Here is a 23,543-nt window from a genome sequence, read left to right as displayed (position 1 = left end):
TATATATATATATATATATATATATATATATATATATATATATATATATATATATATATATGTATATATATTAGCGCAGAGCCAATCGCACGCACGCAGATCGATCGGATTCACGCGGTGTCTGGCGATAATTCCCGCAAAAAGGCACGTCGCTCTCTGCAGACGGTGTCTCGCCGGCGATATTTACGTCATAATACATGCTCGTACACGTCGTAACGTAATGTTCCTCGCGCATCACCGCTCTGACCTCGTTTAATTCGCTTCCCGGTAGTCCTAACTACCACGCGCCACATCGCGCAGATACATCCTGCTCGACGAAAAACACTGATACTGGCCTGGAACGGGCGTATTAATTGTCGTTCCCGTGCACAGCACCGCGCTAATTTCCGCCGGTGTATGTACCGATACTATTTAATATGCTAATTGAACTATTGTTGCCTCCCACCTCTGGCTAGCGCGTCACGCCGCTATTCCCATCACGCATTACGTCTCAGCTTGTGACATTGTGCGCGAGATGAATTCAGATGTTCGAAAGTCATCTCCGTCCATAATATATTCAATGTTGCACACATTCGGATATTATTACATTTGCATTCGCGAAAGTCTCCGCGCATTACTACTGCATATCTCGGCGGAGCGCGCGTCATCGAGGATATCAGATTGGACGGGGCGGCAAAGTGATGGATATTTCTGATTAAACGACACGATGACGCTGCTGATTCGCTCGGAGATGAAGTACTCACGAGTCATCTCTCGTGCGTGTTTTGTTATGTGCGTGTATATGTGTGTGTATATGTGATGCGGCGGATCTTTGCGATACGCGTGCGCGCGTATTCATGTTGCATAGTACGCGCGTCGTGAGAGTGATTGTTCGTCACTTTACCGACCATGCACTTAGAACCCAAGTCCGTCCGTACGAGACAGAGTGAATGAGAGAGAATGATAGAGAGAAAGAGAGATAAGGTGTTAATTGAAATCTTATATAGTATCGCGACATTCTCCTTCCCGATCCGCGGTCCCACGAGATCGCGACGCTTCTCTCGCGAGAGAGCAAAGTCCATCGCGAGTTCCACCGCGACAGCGACGCAAGTGCAAAGCGCTCGATAATAATTTCCCTCCTCGCGCTTATCTCGCGAACGAGATCTCGTCCGTACCGTTCGAGGAAGAAAAAGGGAAAAAGAAGAAAAATATTCCAATTAACGTCCACCTCCGCGCGAAACCCTAACCGAGCCTCACTGTAGAGCAAACAGACGATAAACCCGCGATTCCTCCCCAGTCAATAATAAACAGGCTGCGCCTCTCTTCAATGGGATATTAAGTGGAGCTAATTATAAGAGTCGTGGGAAGAGAATACCGTCCGTGTTTTCCTCCGAGGAGAGAGAGAGGGAGAGAGAAAAAGAGAGAGAGAGAGAGAAAGAGAATGAGAGCGCACAGGGGAGGTAGGAGGAGGGAAGAGGCGACGCTCACACGGCGCATGAATCCGCCGAAAGGTATATCGCACGCTCCTGCTATTTTGACGCGAATCTTACGAAACGCGCCGCGTGTCTTACATCTCTGCCGCCTGCGCGGCGAAAAAATTCGCGTGTGTGCACGCGCGTCATCGAATCGTCGCTCGCTCGCTCGTTCGTTCGCTCGCACATTCGCTCGCTCGCTCGCACCGACAACGGCGGCAGCCTTGTGGCCAAGGTTGCGTAACGACGGCGGATCGCGTCGGGGCGCAGCAGCAGCACGTGGTGCGCCAGGCTGTGACGCAGAGCTGGATGCACACACGTCCACGTGCACGCACGCACGTAGCTGCACTCACGGACACACACGCGCGCACACAACACACACACATGCGCGCGTCGAGTCGTAACTAGGCGCGCTCGCGGCCCCGCCAATTGACTCAAATGCACATTTACCCTACATCCTCGCCGATTACATAATGGCAGCTTGACGAGAAGCCGTGGATCCCAGCCGGTTTTTCTTCCTCGTCGTCGACGCGAGAGTGCGAGCGCGAAGTCGGCGGGGAAGATAGGAAGGTAGGCAGGAAGGAAGGAAAGAAGGCGGGTGCTTGCGATTTCTTACGACACATCTTCTACTCTTGCAAATATCGTCGCGTGGAAAAGCCGATCGCGAGAGGATCGATCCCGTCAATTGATAATCCGAGCGGCATGCCGTGTAAAATACGAGTGCCTTCTTTCTTTTGTTTACGCGGAAAAAATACCCTAGCAAAAGTTGCAACGAAATTTCCGTATTCCTATCATACAAAACTATAAACGAAATTACGTTTGTTGAAAAATTTTACATACGTTTGACTTTTTTCTACAAGATTATTGTAATTACTTGAATATTCTTTATATCGTATATATCAGAGATAGACCGCCGAATTTTTTATAGTAATTTAAACTACTATAGAAATATTAAAATAGAAATATTAAACTATTATTAAAAAATATTAATTATTATTTCTATAGTAATTTAAACTATAACTTTAGTATAGTCCAGCTTTACAGAAACATTGCAAAAGGAAATGCAATTTTAATGTAATTTTTACTTATATGTTTTCTCCGTGTATTCGTGTGAAAAAACGCGTGGTCGATCGATTTAAAGGTCTGCTGTCTTATTTCGCATGCATGTCTAATGTTGGATATTAATCGATTAAAATTTTCTTGGGCTTAAATAATCAGCAAATCAATAATTAAAATGAATCAATTATCATATATAAAATCACGATTATTTTCATCGATTAATTAATAAAATTAATTATTAAACCAAACTTTGATTAATTATTAAATCAAACTTTGATTATACATTGACTAATAATTAATTTCATCAGTGGATTAAATTATTCATAATTACTGACAGATGAAATATTTAAGAAATTGAAAATATTTATTCAATGAGTATTAATAACTGCATTTGTTTACATTGCCATAAAATATTTTTCAAGCAAGAAAATATACATTTTTTTAAACTTTAACTTTTGATGAGAGCACAATTGTTGATTCTATTTAAATCAAAGAGAATTTAAAGACTTAAGTAAATATATTATTAGTATCCACTGAATAATTATTTTTTATTTCTCAAATATTTTTTCTTTCAATGGTTATACAACGATTGATTTACTTTGATGGTTGATTTATCGATTATTTTAGCCAAAGATTTTAATCGACTAATGCGCGACACTGCGTATCCAACGTGAAGTATGCCTTTCTGTTTCTCAAGAGTTGAAACGCTATACGTTTTTATAAGAAAAGTTGGAGTTAAAAGAGCGCACTTAATGTTTGTTGTGCGTTCAGAATAAGGGTTCCTGCAGGTATAAGGGTTCCTTGTCACCGAGGTGCGAAGAAAACGGGCAGAGTTCTCCGCCGCAGACACGTGCCCTCACGGCTGGATCCTCAACACGCGGCCTTTAGATTTTCGCCTGACGCGTTGCGGTTAACGCACGTTGCATTTTTACGGCGAGTAATTTGCGTTTCCTAGGACGACAACTGCAGTGCTGCACACAGCCGCTGCGTGTCGGGTCGTCGTCGTCGTCGTCGTCGTTCATACGTAATACCGCGGCCGTTTGTTGCCGAGCACGTTGCAAGAATATACACACGCGGTCGCTCGATTGGCATACGAACGTAAGTGGGACAGTAAATGCCAATTGGGTGACTTTATGCCGTGGCGAACTATGCGCGAACTTCGCGAAAGTGTTATCGCCGCGGATCGACTTCGGGCGACACATCGACCTCTCTTGTGTCGATGCGAACTGCTATAAGCGCTCTCCACCACGACAGGCAAATAATGGTAAATAAGAAAGTAACGCCGCGCGCACGCTGCGCTGGTTAGCACGACATGACTATACGTTGATACACTCTTGTTAATTTTATTCAACGACTACGCGATTAATTAATCGATTCTCAGGGATTGCTTCGCGAACAGTAGTCTCTCATGCAGATTATCCGCGTCGCGGGGAATATTGATTTTCCTCGCTCTTTTTAATTGGATCGGACGTATCGACTCGCGAAGGCAATCTCTCTCGATATCGCGAGCGCGAAACGTGTATCGAATCCTTCCTCTCTTTCTCCATCCCTCGACTGACTGCCGACAACGGCGATGCGTGAGCGGAGGATAATTAGCAATTCTGTCTCGCGCGGTAATGTCTCCACGGCGTAAATAAATAAATGGCCGCGCGTGGGTTTTACACGCGGGCTTTAAACGCGACGGGCGCAATCATCGGCCGGCGTGCGCAATTACGATGTCATTATACGACTCACTATTAATCGCTAATGACTTCTTGATCCCATCCCCGGAACTGTTTAATGGGGCGACATCCTGTGCGTGGCTGCGCAAGCTTCTAGTGGGACTCGGAACCAGGCTCGCCTCGATCGTTACGCGGATGATACTCTTGGTGAAGAGATTCCCCTGGAAAATGAGACTCGAGTCACGTATTGCATATACTACACGATGATTAATAAGTGGAGAATAATTGAATCGTGCGACGTCGCGGATGCGTTCACTGAAATTTCACTTGTGCGCGAAATTCGGGGCGATCGGCCGCATATTACACGTTATTCTACAGTAGTTGTTTCGCAACGACGTTACTAGAAAGTTATGTTCAATATAATGGTTAGCATAACACGAAGAAGCCTACAGATCTATGTGCTACATGTTTATAAATATGATTTGATATACACAGCTTTGTGTATCTCAGACTACAGCAAGAGAATATCGATCAGATTCACATAATGTTCAATAACATAAAGAAATATTCGTTTTTCGCGTTTCCAAAAATTGGGATTTAAAATTTTTGAAACTGCTGATTTTAAATTAAAAATAAAAGTTCATGAATTCAAAATGACAATTCAATGTAATGGACAAAAAATTCAAAACATGGTTAAATTTGCATAAAAATTAATTTCAAGAGGTTTTTATTATTTTAAATTTTTCGTCGCCACACTAAATTCATTATTTTTTCAATTAAAATTTTTATTTTTGAATTCGAAAACAGCGGCTTCGAGAAACTGGTAATACAACTTTTGTGGGAATTCAATGATGTTTTGGATTTTTGATTCGCCATATTGGATTTAGCATTTTGAATTTTAAAATTTTGCTTTTAGATTTAGTAATACAAAAATCCGTAAAAAAACCTTTTTATTATTTGATTAACTCTTTTGTCAAGAGATTTTTGACTCACAAGTATTTTTTTTACTCAATAGAAATTTAATGCATAAATATTAAATAATCCTATAATACATATACGACGTATACTTCCATCGTTATCATAAATTATATACTTTACATATCAATTTCTTGAAAACCAGATGTCAACGATTTTATAATTATTTTTTTTTTATAATATTTCTATAAATCTCTGTTGTCTTTTTGTTTTTCATTAACCATAAAAGTAATTTGGTTGTGAAAATTCAAAATGTGATATCGAGAGTCGTTTTTGCACATCTATCATACATATAAATAGTGCTAACTTTGACGGTAATCATCGGTAATCTCAGCTTCGACATGGACAGTTATTTCCTAATTGCACGTACGTATCGAATTTCGATTAATATATTGTTAAAATTGAGAAAAGATTCTTCAAAAAATTGACTTAGAAACAACTAGGATCTGTCCATATTACTGTGCCTCTTCCTGTTAGTGTGCTTTTATATTTAAATAAGCTATAAACAATTTTTTATGGTTTATTTAAATATAAAATATATTATATTTTTTATTTTTTATGTTTAATACTATAATTTAATAAAAAGAAATACTTTTTCTATTTTTTTGTGCGTTTTCTCTCATATGGCTTATTTAAATAGAAAGGCAAAGTAATATAAACAATTATTACTACACATGCACACATAACTTAAGTATAAGCCTCGTTGACTCTCACTACTTTCAATATTCACGAATAATAAATTGCAACGCTTCGCTAATCATTATTATACACTCGAAAGCAATTATGATTGATGATGCTCACGCGGTAAGTTTTTGCTTCAACTCAATCCGGGCAGGAGCGCTTCCTGTTTCGTGATCTTCGATTTACGTCCCGGACTTAAGAGAAGAGAATCGAACATCCGGCGGAAATGGAATTGATTTTGATTTACTCGGGCGCGCGAAATAATATATTTTTCCTCTCCGTTCGTCCTGCCGGAACGAGTCACGCGAAGCGACGCGTACATTATCATTAGGTGACTTGTCGAAATTCCGTTCTTCGATCTGGATGTTATCGCGTCGTGAGCACGATTTCGCCGGTAACCGATCATCATGGCGGGGCCGAGCAAAAAAGGCAAAGGCCGCCGGTGATGATGAGAACTCGCGATACGCTCTCGCAGGCTCGCGGAAGAGAACGGGAACGACGACGACGACGACGATGCAAGAAGAGAAGAGATCGCGTGGGAGGGGAACGAAGCGGGACGAAACGCCGGTAAATACGTCTGGCGGTCTCGCACCTGGATAAGAAGTTACCTGGATCGAGATGCCGTTAACCGCCGTGCCGAGACACGCCGCTTAACGTCACCGGAAATCCGGTTTTTCGCTCGAGCGCGATCACCGAAGCGACGTTACTCTTTTTCTGTCCTTCTCACCTCTCCGTTCTCCCCTAGTCCCTCTTTCTCTCCCCTGTTCGTTTTTCCTTGCTTTTTACCCCCATCTTTTTGTGAAATTCATTACCCGTCGACATTCCCGCGCCCAAATCCTCAAGTATTTCTTTCTCTCTTCCGAACAACGTCTTCTTTCTTATGTAACGAAAAGCGAGAATAAACTTGAAACGATAAGTGCGACTATCGCTGCGATTTCCATTACTTTCCACCTCATGCTTGTCCGCCGCGCTTGCACAACTGTTTTCTATCGTCCGTTTAGTCGTTTTCTACCGCTTTCGAGATTGTTGAATCTGTCCCAAGAATATTTTCCGCGATATTACGTACTCAGAGAAAAAGACGCGATGATGGTGATATGTAAGTGACAACGTACGGGTTTTGTGTGTAGAATTGTGATATATAGAGCTTAATGAAGTGTACATTAATTCTGCATACACAGAACTTGTATGGTTGTCATTTATATAATCGCTATCACCATGTCACTTTTTTTTAATACGTGATATGAAAGTACCAATGCTAGGCACGTATGTAATCCTCGATTACGTACTTTTTATTGTTTGGATTTTTAAGTACGAATACTCAAATTTTCAACATAGAGGATATATCCGAGTCGAAATTTTGGCACTATGTTAAACCTTGAATTTTACAACGCCATGAGAGCTAAATTAGCAAAGTAGATTTAATTTTAATGATACAATTTACTCCTACTTTGACTCTGATATCCGAAATTTCTTTTTCCATTTTTTTTAACGTCAAAATTGGTTGTATTATAGGTTTCAAAATATATCAAAATAGACGTTGAATGGAATAGTGAGGTTGAAAGTAGAATCAAAATTTCGACTCAGGTAGATGAAATAGAATCAAAAGAGGTTAATGTAAGTTTTAGAGTATCAAAATAGATAAATGGATTAGTAAGACTGAAAGTAGAATCAAATATCAAAACTGAGGGTCATTATCGACAGATTTATGCTATAATAACATAATTAAGAACACTGTAATAATAAATAATAATAATTAATGATATAATGACTGTGGGCAAGCTTGTCGGTAATGACTTTCAATTTTGTCATTTTAAAGTTGGGTGAGTTCCCAACTTTATTGCGTTTAAACCGTTTTGTAACCTATTGTAGATATATTCTATGCTGGAAGTTTTCAAATGTTCGTATTTAAAGACCAAAGAGCAATAAGAAAAAGTTCAGACATCGGTGCCTTATTTTACACTCTTCGTATACTTTAGCGCTACAAGCGTGAGCGAAAGCACGCGCGTTCTCTGCCAGTGCGGCAGTTATGATCGTTTTTCGCATCGTGCGAATTTCAGCGCGGCGACCGTTGGCCGATATGTGAGCGGTGCTTGATAAAGAGTTATTAAACTACTCTCCGGCGTAAATTGATCTCGAGCCGAGTCGCTTTGCCCCGCGCTCACAGCGGTACAAAGGATCGTCTGTCGGGTTTGCTATCTCTGCGCGCGAAATTTATTCTGCCGATCGAAGGTGCTTCTACAACCGGCGGTCTCTCCTGGCCGCCCGGTCCTCGTCCTCGTCCTCGGCCACTCCCTTCCTGCGCGAATTCACTATTCCATGACTATTCCGTCGCCGTTCCCGGCTCCCGGGGAACGCACCGGCGTAATTACCAACGCTAACTGCCGGTACTGTTATTCGGCTCGCACGTCCCTTTGTCTTCGGGGTCCTCCGACCGCCTCCACCTTTAAAGCACCAACACACACACACACACACACACACACACACACACACACACACACACACACACACACACACACACACACACACACACACACACACACACACACACACACACACACACACACACACACACACACACACACACACACACACACACACACACACACACACACACACACACACACACACACACACACACACACACACACACACACACACACACACACACACACACACACACACACACACACACACACACACACACACACACACACACACACACACACACACACACACACACACACACACACACACACACACACACACACACACACACACACACACACACACACACACACACACACACACACACACACACACACACACACACACACACACACACACACACACACACACACACACACACACACACACACACACACACACACACACACACACACACACACACACACACACACACACACACACACACACACACACACACACACACACACACACACACACACACACACACACACACACACACACACACACACACACACACACACACACACACACACACACACACACACACACACACACACACACACACACACACACACACACACACACACACACACACACACACACACACACACACACACACACACACACACACACACACACACACACACACACACACACACCTAGAACCTCCTTCCTACAGTTGAATTGCCCTCCTCATCTTTATCCTTCTCTCTCTTCTGCTCTCCGTTACCTTGCTCTTCCCTCAGTCTCTCTCAGTCACATTCTCTCTTTCTCTCTCTGTCTTCATTAAATAACCACTAGTTCCCTCTAGACTGGTTCGCGGTAATGCAAATGGATTAGCAAGTTCTAACTACCGTGCGACCACGTATAAATGTGTTTCACGCTCGCGTTTTCCCGTTCTTTACGGTGCCGTTCACGTTGACGAGCTTCCTCGTGATGGCTTCCTCCAGGATATTAAGGGATATCCGACGAATCGATAATTAAGCGCCGCGCAACATGCTGAACTTTTCTTACGGCCGTGTCTTTCCTCGCCATTCTTGAACGTCCGCCAGATTTTTCTCTCGCATGTAGATCGAACGACTACGCGCCGAGAATTTTCACTGCTTAGTCACGGCGAAACCGAATAACGGACAAATTGTCTTCGCAATTGCAACATTCCGTTCGAGAGCGCTGTCTCTTCCTCAACTTAATTCAATGTTGAATGCAATGATCTAATTCAACGGCACGGGAGAGATGCATTTCCACCTCTGTGTGTTCCTCTGTCTCTCTCGCGAACATCAGTCGCACTCGTTCTTAGGGGATTTTTCCCAGAATGTAATAACTTCCTTGCCTCTGCCCCCTCGCCAGCGTGTCATTTCGTTGCCTCCCCTCCACTCCATTCTCGCTTGTTCTTCTATAGCTGTACCCGAGTATTAGGTGAACGTGATTTTACGTCGTGATGCATGTGTGTGTGTATATATGTATGGGCATTCGCCGCAAGAGTTACGACGTGCTCCCCGCAACAGGTCCGTCGTGGTTTCCCCCCTTGGCCACTACGCCAAGGGGAGAGAAGAGGCGGCAAAACGATAGGGGGAGGAACGACAGGGAGGGACTGAATGACGGAGCGAAGTGGAAACGCGTCTCTCTGCTTCTTCGTCTTGGCTCGACCGCGAAATCTCTGTCAGCCTGGCAATAACACTAATACGCCAGCGACGGGGGTACCAACTGGGGTACCGTTCCGTCCTGCTGCGTGTTCGTCTAGAAACGACCGTCCAAAAAAGAGCGCTATTCCTTCGTACATACAGAATGGCAAGTCATCAAATATATGCCGAGAAAAAAGTTTCATTGTATTAATCTGACAATGAGAGCGAGCCAAATGTATTTAGGTTGAAGGAAACAGAATTTCTGATTCTTATGAATCAAATTTGGTTAATTTTCAGGTGGGTCAGGTGTAAGTAAATTTGGCAGCGATTTTATTGATCAATTTGCATCCTATATGACACTCATATTTATCATAGAAGGACGAAATAATAATACGAAAGGATTACGAAAAGACAGTTATCAAGATCTGTTGAAAACATGATGAATATATCATATATAACGTAAATTTATTTCTGTGTCATAATTCAAGATTTACATTATTATTATTATATAATTCAAGATTTACATTATTAAATGATGTAAATTCAATGATTAATCCGGTACACTTACAATATATTTGCTTCACATAAATATAATTAAAATAATGTTAAAGTTCCCATCACCGATTGTCTCACGTCGTGATAATCATGAAAGTCTATCTAGTCGAAGGAAACAGAATTTGAGGTTCTTGGAGTCGAATTCAGTTGAGAGCCAGAAATTCTATTTCTTTCATTTCAAATGCATTTAGTTCGCTCATTGCCAGGTTAACTCAACGAATTAATAGAAATAATAATAATTAGAAATATAGAACAGATAGAGAATAGAAAAAGAAATTTATCCGAAATAATATGTGTCAAAATGTAATATGGAAATCTGAGTAACAATTTTTAGTAAATTAGTTGCCGCATCAATATGACAAAAAATTTACATTATTATATGGTATAAATTTGATGATTAATTCAAAACAACATATTTGCCTCATAAATGTAACTAAAAAAATTGTAAAGTATCCTTCGTTGATTATCTCACATCGTGACAATCATGAAAGTCTACCTATGTACAGCTAAACCGATTCTCCTGCGTGTGTATTAACTACATCGAGGCATCAAGGTTCACTTCACAACGAACACCGGGTACATGGAAAGTCGAATTTCATCTCTTCGTGTAAGAGTAACGCAATAATTGGCGTAATTGGCAGTTGCTGGTGGCAGTACTTAAGTCGGGAGGACGACTGCACCCACTAACAATGGCGTGTTGAACCGATGAACGAGAACGAGACGTGAGAGTAGGAAGAAGGGGGCAGGCACCGGCGAAGCGGGCACAGGGGGACACAGAGGGGACAGGGGCACGATCGGTCCCGCTGCTGCTGCTGCTGCATCCGGTGCAACGAAGCGACCTCGATGCATTGTGGGATATTCCGTGACTGGAATCTCGGACGCGCGTCACGGCCTCGCTACTCTCTTTTTTCCCTGCTTCTTTAGCCTCCCGATCTCTCCTGCGTCCCCCCCCCCTTGTTTTTCTCGCTGCTCTCTCGTCTACGAGCGATTCTCGTTCTTTCTGGTACACCGACATATAAATTTTTTACAAATGCTTCTCGCGCGGAAACGTTGACCTCGCGTGTCAGGTGATATATTAATTAGGTTGCAGATCGATATATTCTTATCTGATCTCTCGCTCACCTGATTACAAACGCAATTAGAGGCTTCTTCGTCACTTTTAAAGGGACTTGCAAGTCGATGACGCAATTTATTTCTGTGTCAGCTTCGTAATCGGTTTAGCTGTACATAGGTAGACTTTCATGATTGTCACGATGTGAGATAATCAACGAAGGATACTTTACAATTTTTTTAGTTACATTTATGAGGCAAATATGTTGTTTTGAATTAATCATCAAATTTATACCATATAATAATGTAAATTTTTTGTCATATTGATGCGGCAACTAATTTACTAAAAATTGTTACTCAGATTTCCATATTACATTTTGACACATATTATTTCGGATAAATTTCTTTTTCTATTCTCTATCTGTTCTATATTTCTAATTATTATTATTTCTATTAATTCTATCTGTTTTATTTCTATTTCATCATTCTACATAAGAGATAAATATCATTCATATGAATCACTTGCATAAGAGATGCAATTTTTACAAATTAACTGATAAAGTTGTTGCCAAATTTACATACACATGTCTGTCTAGGTAATTTTCTCAGATAAACTCTCTCATGATTATGGCATGAGACAATTGATGATGGACATTTTTTTACTATTTTTATAAATTAAATTTATGAAATAAATATATACTGTATTGAATCAATTATTGAATTTTGCATTATAGAATACTGTAAATTTTTCGTCATATTGATACAGCACTGAATTTACCAAAAGTTACACTCAGATTTTTGCATCATATTTAACTTGGCATATTATTTGACGCAGTCAAAATTTTAATTAGTTTTTTCGTATTTCTATTTCGTCAATTTATGCGACAAATATGAGCAATTTGCGACAATTTGATCGCGGCAATTTGATCAATTATAAGGGACTCAACTTTGCACGCTGAATTTTGTAATTTAATACATTCAAAGTTACTGTGTGTAAAGTTTACGCTCATCACACTGAGGAAAAAATACTTGAACATTTATTTGTGGGATATAAAGTTTACTCATAGAAATAAGCTATATATTTCACAAAAATAAACATTTAGCGTTTTTTCTTCTCAGTGCGATGTGCGTAAACTTTACAGCAACTTTGAGTGTAGTAAGTAGATCGGGGTGACTTCAACGCGCGAATTTTTCAATCGCTAAGAGATCCAATATCAAAGATTCACAGGACCAATCTGATTTTGGCGCGGGACGGGCTTTGATTTCCCACTTACATGCGCCAGAAATTCGGCGCAAGAAGCTCCGTATCCACATCCAATTATCGCTAAAACCGATCTCGCGCGCGACCAGACAATGAGATTATCGCGAACATCGGATTCCGGTTCGGTCGATTCCTTTGTTTCCGGCCGTTTGGAAACTCCTCGCTTCCGTTGGACAAGCGAGAAAGAGAGAGCAAAAGAGAGAAAGAGAGAGAGAAAGAAAGACACCCCCTTCGGGCCGGACGTCATCGACAAAAAAGGGTTGCCATAAACGCCGTATGGGCACGATCGTTTCGTGTCCAACGACAAATCGCGAAAAAGATGAGCGATCCTATCTCTCGGCCAAATCGCCGCTCGCCATCGCGCTCCAATTGTTGTTTCGGTACAATAAACGCCATTGTCCGGCTCGTCCGGCGCGCGTTACGACTCCGATAAACTCGAAACTCGGCGACGACGATGATTTCGACGTCCGCGCCGCAGCGCCGCGCGTCGATTAACCCCTTCCCGAGTAATCAAATCAGCAATCGCCGAAAGCGCGCAAACTCACCTATTGATGGCTTTCCGTAACAAAAAATCTCTTTTTAGAGAAAGAGAGAGAGAGAGAGAGAGAGAGAGAGAGAGAGAGAGAGAGAAAGCAAAAAAAAGAAAACAGTCGCTGAAAATAACGTGAGCTCGAGTGTAAACGCTTTACTTTTTTAACGACTGATTCCGTATTCCTGCGGTTTGCCTCGCCGCTCACTAGAAAATCCACGGAAGCAGCGAGGTTACGAGGACATAGTTTCTAAGTTAAGAGATCAAACGACGGGTCTCGCCTATTTTATCATCCGGAATCGTAAGAACGACGCTTGCCGCGGTGTCTCGCGCGAACCACCGGTGATTCGTTGCACTCGACACCGTATCGTAAAAGGAAGAACGACTCTCTCTCTCTCCCTATATATTCCAGACCGCGCGTTTGAGGCGCATATATAAAGGACTTCGAAGGGTTCACGGCCGGGGAAACGGCGCGGAAATTTCCCTAAGCGGTAAAACATCGTCTCAGTTGATCCGTCACGCCGCCGCATCGCTCCGACATATATTTACTTAACATATCTTCGAGCCGGGAACAGGATATGCGCTGAACGCGCTCTAAGTCTACAGGATACTGCAAATATTTAATTCTCTCCGTCTGAGAGCGGAGCGCGCAGGAATTAGAAAAGAAGGCCACTTTTCAGGCGTGTGTAATATTAGATTAATCGTATCTCCTTTTTAAATTTCATCGCGAAACATCCATCGCATTTATTGTCCGGCAAGCGGCAGACTGGAAAAGGCGAATATACGTACGTTTTTAAAACATAAATATTCGAACGGTGTTGCATCTATAAATTTAACGAAACTCCGATATTCCCGTGTGTGTATTTTTTAAATACAGCGTCAAACGGCAGCATATAAAAATTTTCTCTGCGAAATCAAGTTTTATAAACAAGATTTTTTTAAATCCCGTTTCTTAAGTTTATTCTTCTTTTTGGAAAATTTTCGTGTATTTATATATATAAATTTTTGCTCAATTATTGGAAATTAATTAACCGTTTATTGAGAAAGACAAATGAGTCCATCTTTCTTTTCTCCCTTCAATTTTAAGAAATGTTAATTAATTATACATATAAACCGGAGCAGCATGTGCATTGATATTAAAATATAGCGAGTAATACATAGTGAGTACCGATACTATCATATGCATTATGTGGCGCATAATGCGCCATACACAATGCCGCGCGATGCATTTCAGCGGCGAAAGGACGAAACGCACGAGTGGATTGTATCCGCGCGCCAGCATCTGCTCGGGCGAAGGATGTTATTTCGTGAATGGAGGGACGCGCGCGTTTCACGGTACCTAAGACTAATCAAATCTTAATAGAGGCGCTAATGAGAGGGCATTCAGCGCGGTGGAGCGGCGAAGCCGAAGGGACGGCCGTTAAGGCAAGGGCTCGGCCTTTCGCTCTGAATTAGCCTTTGCGGTTTCGCGGGCCTGCATTCCGACATTCGTCTCACGTCCACGTCGGGCAAGGCAACAATTATTATTATTCGCCAGTGCGACTTGCGCAATTTTATCTTCTCTGTATTTGCCCGTTGCATTCCTGCCTCCCCCTTCTCCTCCCTCGCTCTTTATATTTCTCTCTCTTTGATCGCTTTTTATACAGGATACATGCTTTCCATCTTCAATCTATTTTTTCCTCCCATTATTACCGCAGTTTTAATTTACCAACTGTAATAATAAACGCGACAATCGTCTGATTTTACTTTGAAATTTAAATGAGATATATTCACAAGTGTTAAAGACTCCGACTCGACATGTTGCGACAAGCATCGGTTGCGTGTATGGAGAAGTGACGAAATTACTCCTTAATAATGCATTCATGATACATCCCGTTGATCGCACATCGTTATATTTCGGCACTCCCGGTACTTATTTTCACGCGAGATTCACTCTTGACGGGCAAAAGACGCGTAAAATACTGAGCAATGTCGATCGATAGCCGTGGTCGTGCAGTGGACGACGTAGGCCGATAATGCGCGCCAAACATGAACAGTGGCGCGGTCTGACAACGACGCGTGACGTATACCCTTCTATGTCTTACATCGACGCTACTGCGCGAGGTTCCGCGTCGCGTATATCTCTGGCGTCATATGTTACCTTTCTCTTTGCCCTCTAATTATCCCGGCATTTCTAATTCCCGATTAATAAATCCGACGATCGCCCGATTCTAATACTATTTGAGTGAAACTATGATAGCAAATGTAAAGAACGTCGACTCGACACGTTGCGACAAGCACCGGTTATATATGACGGTAAAGGAGGAGATTACATCCTAATAATGTACTTACGAGACATTCCATCAATCGCACATTCGCTATTTCAGCACTCTCCATACTTATTTCTGCGTGAGACTCACTTTCGACGGACAAAAGACGCATAAAACGCGGAGCAATGTCGATTGATGCGTTGTTGATGGTGGCTCGATGCAAAGAGATCGAAGATGTGCTACGCATGAAACGCGGGGACTCTCACTGCGCGACAGGTGGCATTGTGACAACCAATCAGCGCGCTACATTGCTATAATAGCTAAATCATTGGCTACGACGGATATCTTACTATTCGACAGATCGATAGTTACTAGACATTTTCGATCAGCCTTATTCCTTTCCAGCTACACATTTCATCACTATAATCAATCCCGCTCTTTGAATTAATCAACAGTCATGAGAAATGCATAACTAAATGAAGAGAACTTTATACTAAAAATTATCACAGAACTTTGTAATCGAGGAATAGATCGATATTTTGTTTTTCATTTGTTACTTTTCATTTAACATATACTATTTATATTTTATATTCAGAAACTGAAAATATTCTGTTAAGATACTTGTTATGTTTCTAGCGAAATTCAATATGTTTCTTTGCAAGATAGACTTTTCTGACAATGTATTTTCATGTAAACTACCAAAAACACAGTAAAATTGAAAATAATTTATACGAAAAAGAAACTAAAAGAAATAAAAAAAAACTCTTCTTGAGTATCATCAATATTTAACGTAAAGGACAATAAGAGTTCAAGCACAGGTTGAATAGTGCTATTAGAACTATTAAAAAATAGTGACCCAATCTCACAATGAGAAGAAATTTATTAATCATCTCACAATGAGAAGAAATTTATTAATCATCAAACTGTGCTTGAACTCTTATTGTCCTTTACGTTAAATATTGAAAAAGAAACTATTCTCTTCCTATAAATACTGATCTGGCCGAAAACTATTAGTAACTTTCAGTAACCATTGATCTGTTGATAGTTACTATCAATGTATATCGATGTTGAGGTATTAGCGGGACTGATAGCTTCGTTACACACAGAAGTGAAAAATTTCATCGACGAATGCGATGAAACTTTTCACGTTTTTACGCGAGTGAAAATAATATACAATCGACATGTATCCTGAATACGGGAACGCTTGCGCGCAACAGCGACGCGAGAGTCAGCGATCTAGCTTTTGTAGAAATGCAGCGCGCTGATTGGCTGCCGCGACAGCGCGGCGAACGTCCCCGCGTTCTGTGGATAACGCATCTTCGATCTCTTTGCATCGAGCCACCATCACTAACGTATCGATCGACATCGCTCCGCATTTTACGCGTCTTTTGTTTATCGAAAGTGAGTCTCGCGTAGAAATAAGTATCGGGAGTGCCGAATTAGCGAATGTACGATCGACAGGACGTCTCGTAAGTACTTTATTAGAATGGAATTTCTTCCTTTCCCGTCATATATAATCAGTGCTTGTCACGACGTGTTGAATCGACGTTCCTTACACTTGATACCGTTGTCTCTCTCAAGTAATATTGTCTTTCTCAAGTAGTATTAGAATCGGACAATCATCGAATTTATTAACTGAAAATTAGAAATGCCGTGAGATAATCAGGGGCGAAACGAAAGGTAACATGATGCAAGAGATACACATCGAATCTCGCGTAGTAGTGTCGATCTGTTGGTAAGACATAGAGAGGTGTACATTACTACAGCACGTCGTTGTCAGATTGCGCTATCATGTTTGGCGCACATTATTGGCCTACGTCGTCCACCGTACAGCCATATTGTGTCTCAATCTTCCTGCGCCGAATAACCGCTATAAACACATCGATCGACATCGCTCCGCGTTCTACGCGTCTTTTGTCCGTCGAAAGTGAGTCTCGCGTAGAAATAAGTATCGGAAGTGCCGAATTAGCGAATGTATGATCGACAGGACGTCTCGTAAGTACGTTATTAGAATGGAATCTCTTCTTTTCCCGTCATATATAATCGGTGCTTGTCGCGACGTGTCGAGTCGACGTTCTTTACACTTGCTATCATCGTGTCGTTCAAGTAGTATTAGAATAGGGCGATCGTTGGATTTATTAATCGGGAATTAGAAATGCCAGGATAATTAGGGGGCAAAGAGAAAGGTAATATATAACACCAGAGATATACGCGACGCCGAATCTCGCGTCGATCCGTTCATAAGACAGAGAGGTATACGTCACTAGAGCGCGTTGTTGTCAAATCGCGCCACTGTTCATGTTTGGCGCGCATTATCGGCCTACATCGTCCATTGCACGGCCACATTGTATTTCGATCTTTCTGCGCCAAACAACCGCCATCAACACATCGATCAACATCGCTCCGCGTTTTACGCGTCTTTTGTCCGTCGAAAGTGAGGCTTGCGCGAAAATAAGTATCGGGAGTGCTGAAATAGCGATGTGCGATCGTCGGGATGTATCGTAAGTACGTTAGTAGAGAGTAATCTTCTCGATCACTTCTACATATATACATGTAACCGATGCTTGTCGCGACGTGTCGGTGTCTCTCACACTTGTTACCATCGTCTCACTCAAATAATGTTAACATTGTGCAGTCGCCGGATTTATTAATCGTGAAATAAAAATACGGTGATATACTCAGAGGCAAAGAGAAAGATAATATAACGTGAGAGACATACGCGACGCCAAATTTTCGTTCTAACGTCGAGCTGTTAGTCATTGATAGCCGGTCGACGACGCTTGATGGACAGGACGACTCCCTATCTTGCCCATTGTTTTGGGACGACGCGCGTTGCGTTCTTTTCTGTTACCTATTCATTGCGTCCCGTGCGCGACGTATATACCGCGACGCGTGACAAGTATATCTCGGTGTGTTGGTCACATTGTCGATCACGTGATTGAAGTATTTCGTAGACTTTTGATACATTCGATCGGATTCGCGTCGGCATCGCGTTAGTTCACACGCGCGTCTCCGATACAATAGTGCGTGAGTGTTAGTGGGATTGTTACGATGGAGTAACCGGAAGCGGGATGTTGTATCAGGAAGTCAGGTCGCCGTGAACAACGATATATCATATGTTTCGAGGTGTGTTAAATAATGAATTGCACGAGATTTTCTCGATTTGAACGATTCTCGATTTGATGACGTTCCACGCATTTAATAACGATAAATATGTATTTATTCTTCACTCATTCACCTATTACTTGATTACTTAATATTTGCTTATATCTCATATGCTCTATCTGCAAACATACATGCTCAAAGTAAATATATATAATTTATATATATTGCTGATAAGGAATAAAGATAAAAAATATGTGAAACATTGAAATAATCGAATATACTGAGAGAAAGTATCTGGAAAATGTTTATCCGATGTGTACTAATACATATATTTTTTGAAATTTAAATTTTTTATTTATGTAAAATAAGAAATTTCTTTTGATATTTGAGGCTTTCGCGGTGTCCATAAATATTAAGTTTAGTTTCCGGGTCCGGAAAAAATAAATTTCTTTAAAAAAAGTTAATGTTTTAAAAAACGTATAACGTATATATTTTTATTTAAAAAATATTTTATATAAATATAAATAAATATGATATTGATACACACCGGATAAATATTTTCTATTTTTTTAGATATTTTCTTCTCAATATATTAAATAACGTTGAAAAAAACGTTAATAAGTAAACATTTATAGTGTTAGTAGGACAATATTATAAATGTTTTATTTCGATTTACAAGATTAATGTAGAATCAAAATTTGGAGATGACATCCGTTAAAATCGATCATCTCGTTTTCCTGATGTTAGTCTTCTTCGAGTCATAAAATATGAGAAAAGTCATCTATCGAGAGTTGTTACGAGAGGACATCGAGATGAGATCCCTTCTGGCATCTTATTCGTTTCCGTTGCCTACAGCAAAGTACAGGCTAAAAGTCACCACTTATGAACGAGTGCAATCTCAATATTTAAGCATGACGCGCGACGGCGACACTCACAATCAAACAGCCGTAATTTCCTTCCTGCAGTTCTCAGGCCGGCACGCTCGAAAAAGACGAACGCTCGGGAAGAGGAGAGAGACTCTCCTCACGGAGTGCTCATAATTATGAGCACGTGACTCGCTTAATTTCCTGGCCGAACTCGACCAACCAATTTCCTCCGTCCGGCGAGCAGTGTCGATCGGGTAACGGTGGCTCCTCGACCGTAAACGTCATTTTTTCCTCTCTCTTTCTTTCTCTCTCTCTATCGCCATTTGAGGACCGCTTGCCAGTTCGAAAGGAGAAAGAGAGAAAGAGGAGTCGTTTCCTCGATGTGAAATATCGAGGCATCGCCGTTTGTGACGCTTCGCGCCTGCAGCTAATGAAATCGCCACTGCATTGCGGTTCGCTTCTTCAATCTCGTATTATATGCACCGGCCGATTTCCAGAGATGCATTCGCGAGAGAGCGACAAGACGGTCGCTGATAATCGACGAAATGGCTCGTGGCCTCCGATGTGCTTCCTTGTCGCGTCTTTAAATGTCTCCGTGCATTTCGATATCGGATAAAAATCGATATCCGGCACGCCGCGTCCGTGTCGCGCTGTTATTAAAACAGCACGAGGAAAAGAAGAGAAGGCACGTCGGTGAACGTTAGAATCGCGAGAGATTCGCGAGATTAAGGGCAAACACAATTGGTCCTTCAATCCGTGACGATTCAGGGGACCGTGGCCTCGACGATATCTATGAGAACAATAGGTGGGATCTATTGAGACCCGATCCGCGATACCGCACAGGTATCACGGTGGTACCAGTACCAGAATTCAGAACCAGTCTTGAGCCCTCCACCGCGGGAGGTAGGCATCGGATGGCCTTTGACCCAGGAATCAGGGCATCGGCTGCTTTCTCACGTAATGGTTACGAAACCGAGCGGTGTATCCGCTCATGTTTGGTTTCGCGATGCCGCGGACGATACCGGAGGAATTTAAGGGCGAAGTTTAAACCGTGATTAATCCGCGAGCGTGCGCGCGCGTCTTTCTTTAACTGCCCAATTTGTTCTTTTCCCTTTTGTTTAACGTGCCCTGTGAACGGATGTACATTTTCTGAGCGCTTAGGAAATATTATCCGAAAATATTATCGGAAAATATTATCCGTGACGAATTTGACAAGTCGAGAATTAAAGAAACGAGAGAGGAAATTGTTAGGGATGTGTTGGCCAATTTATCATCATTATCTCTGATTCGTTAATTGTTATTTAGACTAACTCATTGAAGGAGTTAGTGTCGTTTTAAATTACAAACGAAGAGACAATTTTACACAATTCCGCGCAAATTACTGTGCTTAGGGACAATGACAGTCTATTCTTAGCGCATTTCGCGACCACGGCATTTTTAAATTTCCACGATTCGATGCAATTTACGTGCTTTTGCAAACGCTCGCTGTACACATTGCTGTACAGCGATTAAACGGACACAAACACGAAGAGCGGGAAACGAGAGAAAGAGAGAGAGAGAGAGAGGGGGGAGAGAGAATGCAGAAAGTTACAAAGAGGGAAAGAGAGGGACAAAGGCGGTGTACCGACCTGCACGAGCACGTCGCATGATCGTTGAATTATCACCGGGAGACGCGGCATAAATATGTATGCGGCGAGGCGGTATTCCGGATTGCGGAATGCACGTACAGGAGCATGCACCCGCCTTCATGCGCTACCCTCGCGCAATCTCCCCCTCGCCACCGCCACCGCTTTCACCTCTCGCCCCAAACTGGGCTCCTCGTGTCCCAAATGAAGCAGCCCTCCTCCTTCGGGGCCAACTTCTTCGCGCACGCGTGTCTACTTCTAGTTAGTCATTTTTGCCGGTTAGCTACTTCCTAGCTTTTAAGCGGAAGCTCGAGCCGCCGGAGGGAAGAAAGAGGGACGGCGGCTTTCGTGTTTTCGAAAGCCCCGCGTTCTGGCGGCGCTGAATTATGCGCCAAGTCTGTTTCCCTTCTACCGCTTTCTCTTTCGCTTCCTCTCCTCTCTTCGCGCTTTCCTCCTCTTCTGATCTCTTTCCTCCTTATCTCCCCCCCCCCTTGCCCACCCACTCCCTCGCCATACCACGTGCGCCGCTTCTGGTGATTAATCTCGCCGGGGGCATTCCCGAAGGATACTTAGCTCTGATCTACGAGCTACGTGTCGTACGGTAGGTCGGAAGGGTGTATTTACTTTTTCTCTTTTTTTCTTTCTTTTTTTGGGGTCCCCTTCCTCCCTCCCTCTCGCTCACTCGTTTGCTCTATATCCCTCTTGCTCCCGCGGAAATGCATCCGGTATGGCAGCGACCCAATCTCGATTGTCGATTGAATTTCGCGAAATGCGATCCCGAGGGACGACGAGATGGTTACCAGCTAATCCGAGTGAGTTCGTTTCTCGGATCCCGATCCACTCGGCGCGCAGAGCGCATGGTGACTTTGCGCATTTATGCGAATTTATTACCGCGATTGGTATCATGCTAATTAAACCCTTCAACACGACGTGACGCGCGATGAAAAAATCGCTGTTCACTTTAACATGCAATTAATCAGGGAGTCGCAAGCGTAAAGCACTAGGCGATCTTTATTTTTAGCGTTTTCGCACGGCTCGATCACGTAAAACCTTCGTCGTGTTGATTTTAAGCGGACTGCAAATCGTTACCCTGCGATCGGATACATGTGCTCTTCCAGCAGTAATTGCGCGTTTCGTTCGTCTGCTCTCGTAGATAGTTTTGGCAGTGAGAAAAAGAGGGGAGAGGGAGGGAGAAAAAGAGAGAGAGAGAGAGAGGGGGAGGGGGGAGAGGGGAGAGAGAGAGAGAGAGAGAGAGAGACAGATGGGGAAAGAGAGACAGAGAAATATAAGGTCCAGTTTCTCGCGGGAGCGACGTGAGATCGGGCCAGGAATGCAATTAAGACGTCTTGCTAGAACGATAATGATAACGGATAACGAGCCTAACTGACACAGGAATTTCAGGCTGGGTTCGCGTACAAACGAGCGGAAATATACGATGTGTTCTTACAGGACGCGTTCTGCCGGCTGTAGCTTCAGTCGAAGAGAAGAGACGTTCTCCTCTCGAGTTCTCTCCTCTCAAGAGCTCGCTCGGCCTTGCCCGATGGCCGAATTGGATTTCGCGAAATCGCGGTTCTTTCGTACGAGTTTTCGCGTTTCTCCTCTTGGAGGAGGCGGGAGGTGGGGTAAGAGAGCAAGCCGTGGGATCGCACGCCCTGTATAATGAAGAAACTAATTATCCCAGGCAGATACGAGACGCTTCCGGCTTACCCGCGGTTCATATCCCGAGACATTGGATACCTTCGATCGGCAGCGCTATTAGCACTGGCGAGCCGAAGGTGGCCGCTGGTATTGGCATAATTCGGCGTCTCGATGACGATGCGACGGACAATCCTCTTACGTCGATAATCGTCTCAATTACGGCGTAGCTCCTGTAAACCGTGAAATCGAGCGTCCCTGCAGGCGGTACGCCGAGCCATTAAATCCGCCGCCGGGCGGCGGGTGATATACGCGCGATACCATCTGCAAGAATGCGCCGCCGCCGCGCAAATTCCCCGCGACCCCGCGCGCCGTATCGTTTGATAAAACTGCGCGGCGCGGGCGCCACGGCGCGTTCCTAATAATAAAATTGCCAGCCGCCGCTCTCCTCGGGAGAGCCCGCCTCTCCGGGCGCTAGCACGGCGGGCCCGAATTTTCCGGATGTTTCCCCCGTGACGTTTAATTGCCAGGCCCTGTCGAATCGCCCCGGCACGACTGAATTATATCTTCGACCTACATCTCTCGGCCGATCTATATCTCTCGCGTGGACGGTGGAAAAAAAAACGCGATTCCTGTCCCCGGAACGATCGTTTTTGGTCTTGCTTCTTTTAATAGCGCCGAATTTTCCGAAATAATTCGGTTCGCGTCAATTGCACCGTTCAATTTGCGAGT

At 42.9% G+C, this 23,543-nt stretch overlaps 1 protein-coding gene across 7 annotated transcripts in view; it reads left to right on the top strand.

Annotated features, from left to right (window-relative positions):
• The window catches only part of LOC116848714 (RNA-binding protein Musashi homolog Rbp6), a 926,784-nt gene that overhangs the window by 189,574 nt on the left and 713,667 nt on the right, over positions 1-23,543 (top strand). The window contains exon 1 of one of the 7 annotated variants that reach the window (XM_032825100.1): positions 16,428-17,049. The exons of the other annotated variants lie outside the window; for them this stretch is intronic. The gene's annotated coding sequence lies outside the window, so the exon portion shown is untranslated. Of the gene's footprint in view, positions 1-16,427; positions 17,050-23,543 lie in introns of those variants that run through there. 7 annotated transcript variants of the gene reach the window in all.

Source organism: Odontomachus brunneus, unplaced genomic scaffold (assembly GCF_010583005.1).
Source record: "Odontomachus brunneus isolate Ranch 3 - 2012 unplaced genomic scaffold, Obru_v1 Obru_scaffold_098, whole genome shotgun sequence".
In the NCBI taxonomy this organism is placed as follows: domain Eukaryota; kingdom Metazoa; phylum Arthropoda; class Insecta; order Hymenoptera; family Formicidae; genus Odontomachus; species Odontomachus brunneus.
This window is presented reverse-complemented; position numbering and strand designations above follow the sequence as displayed.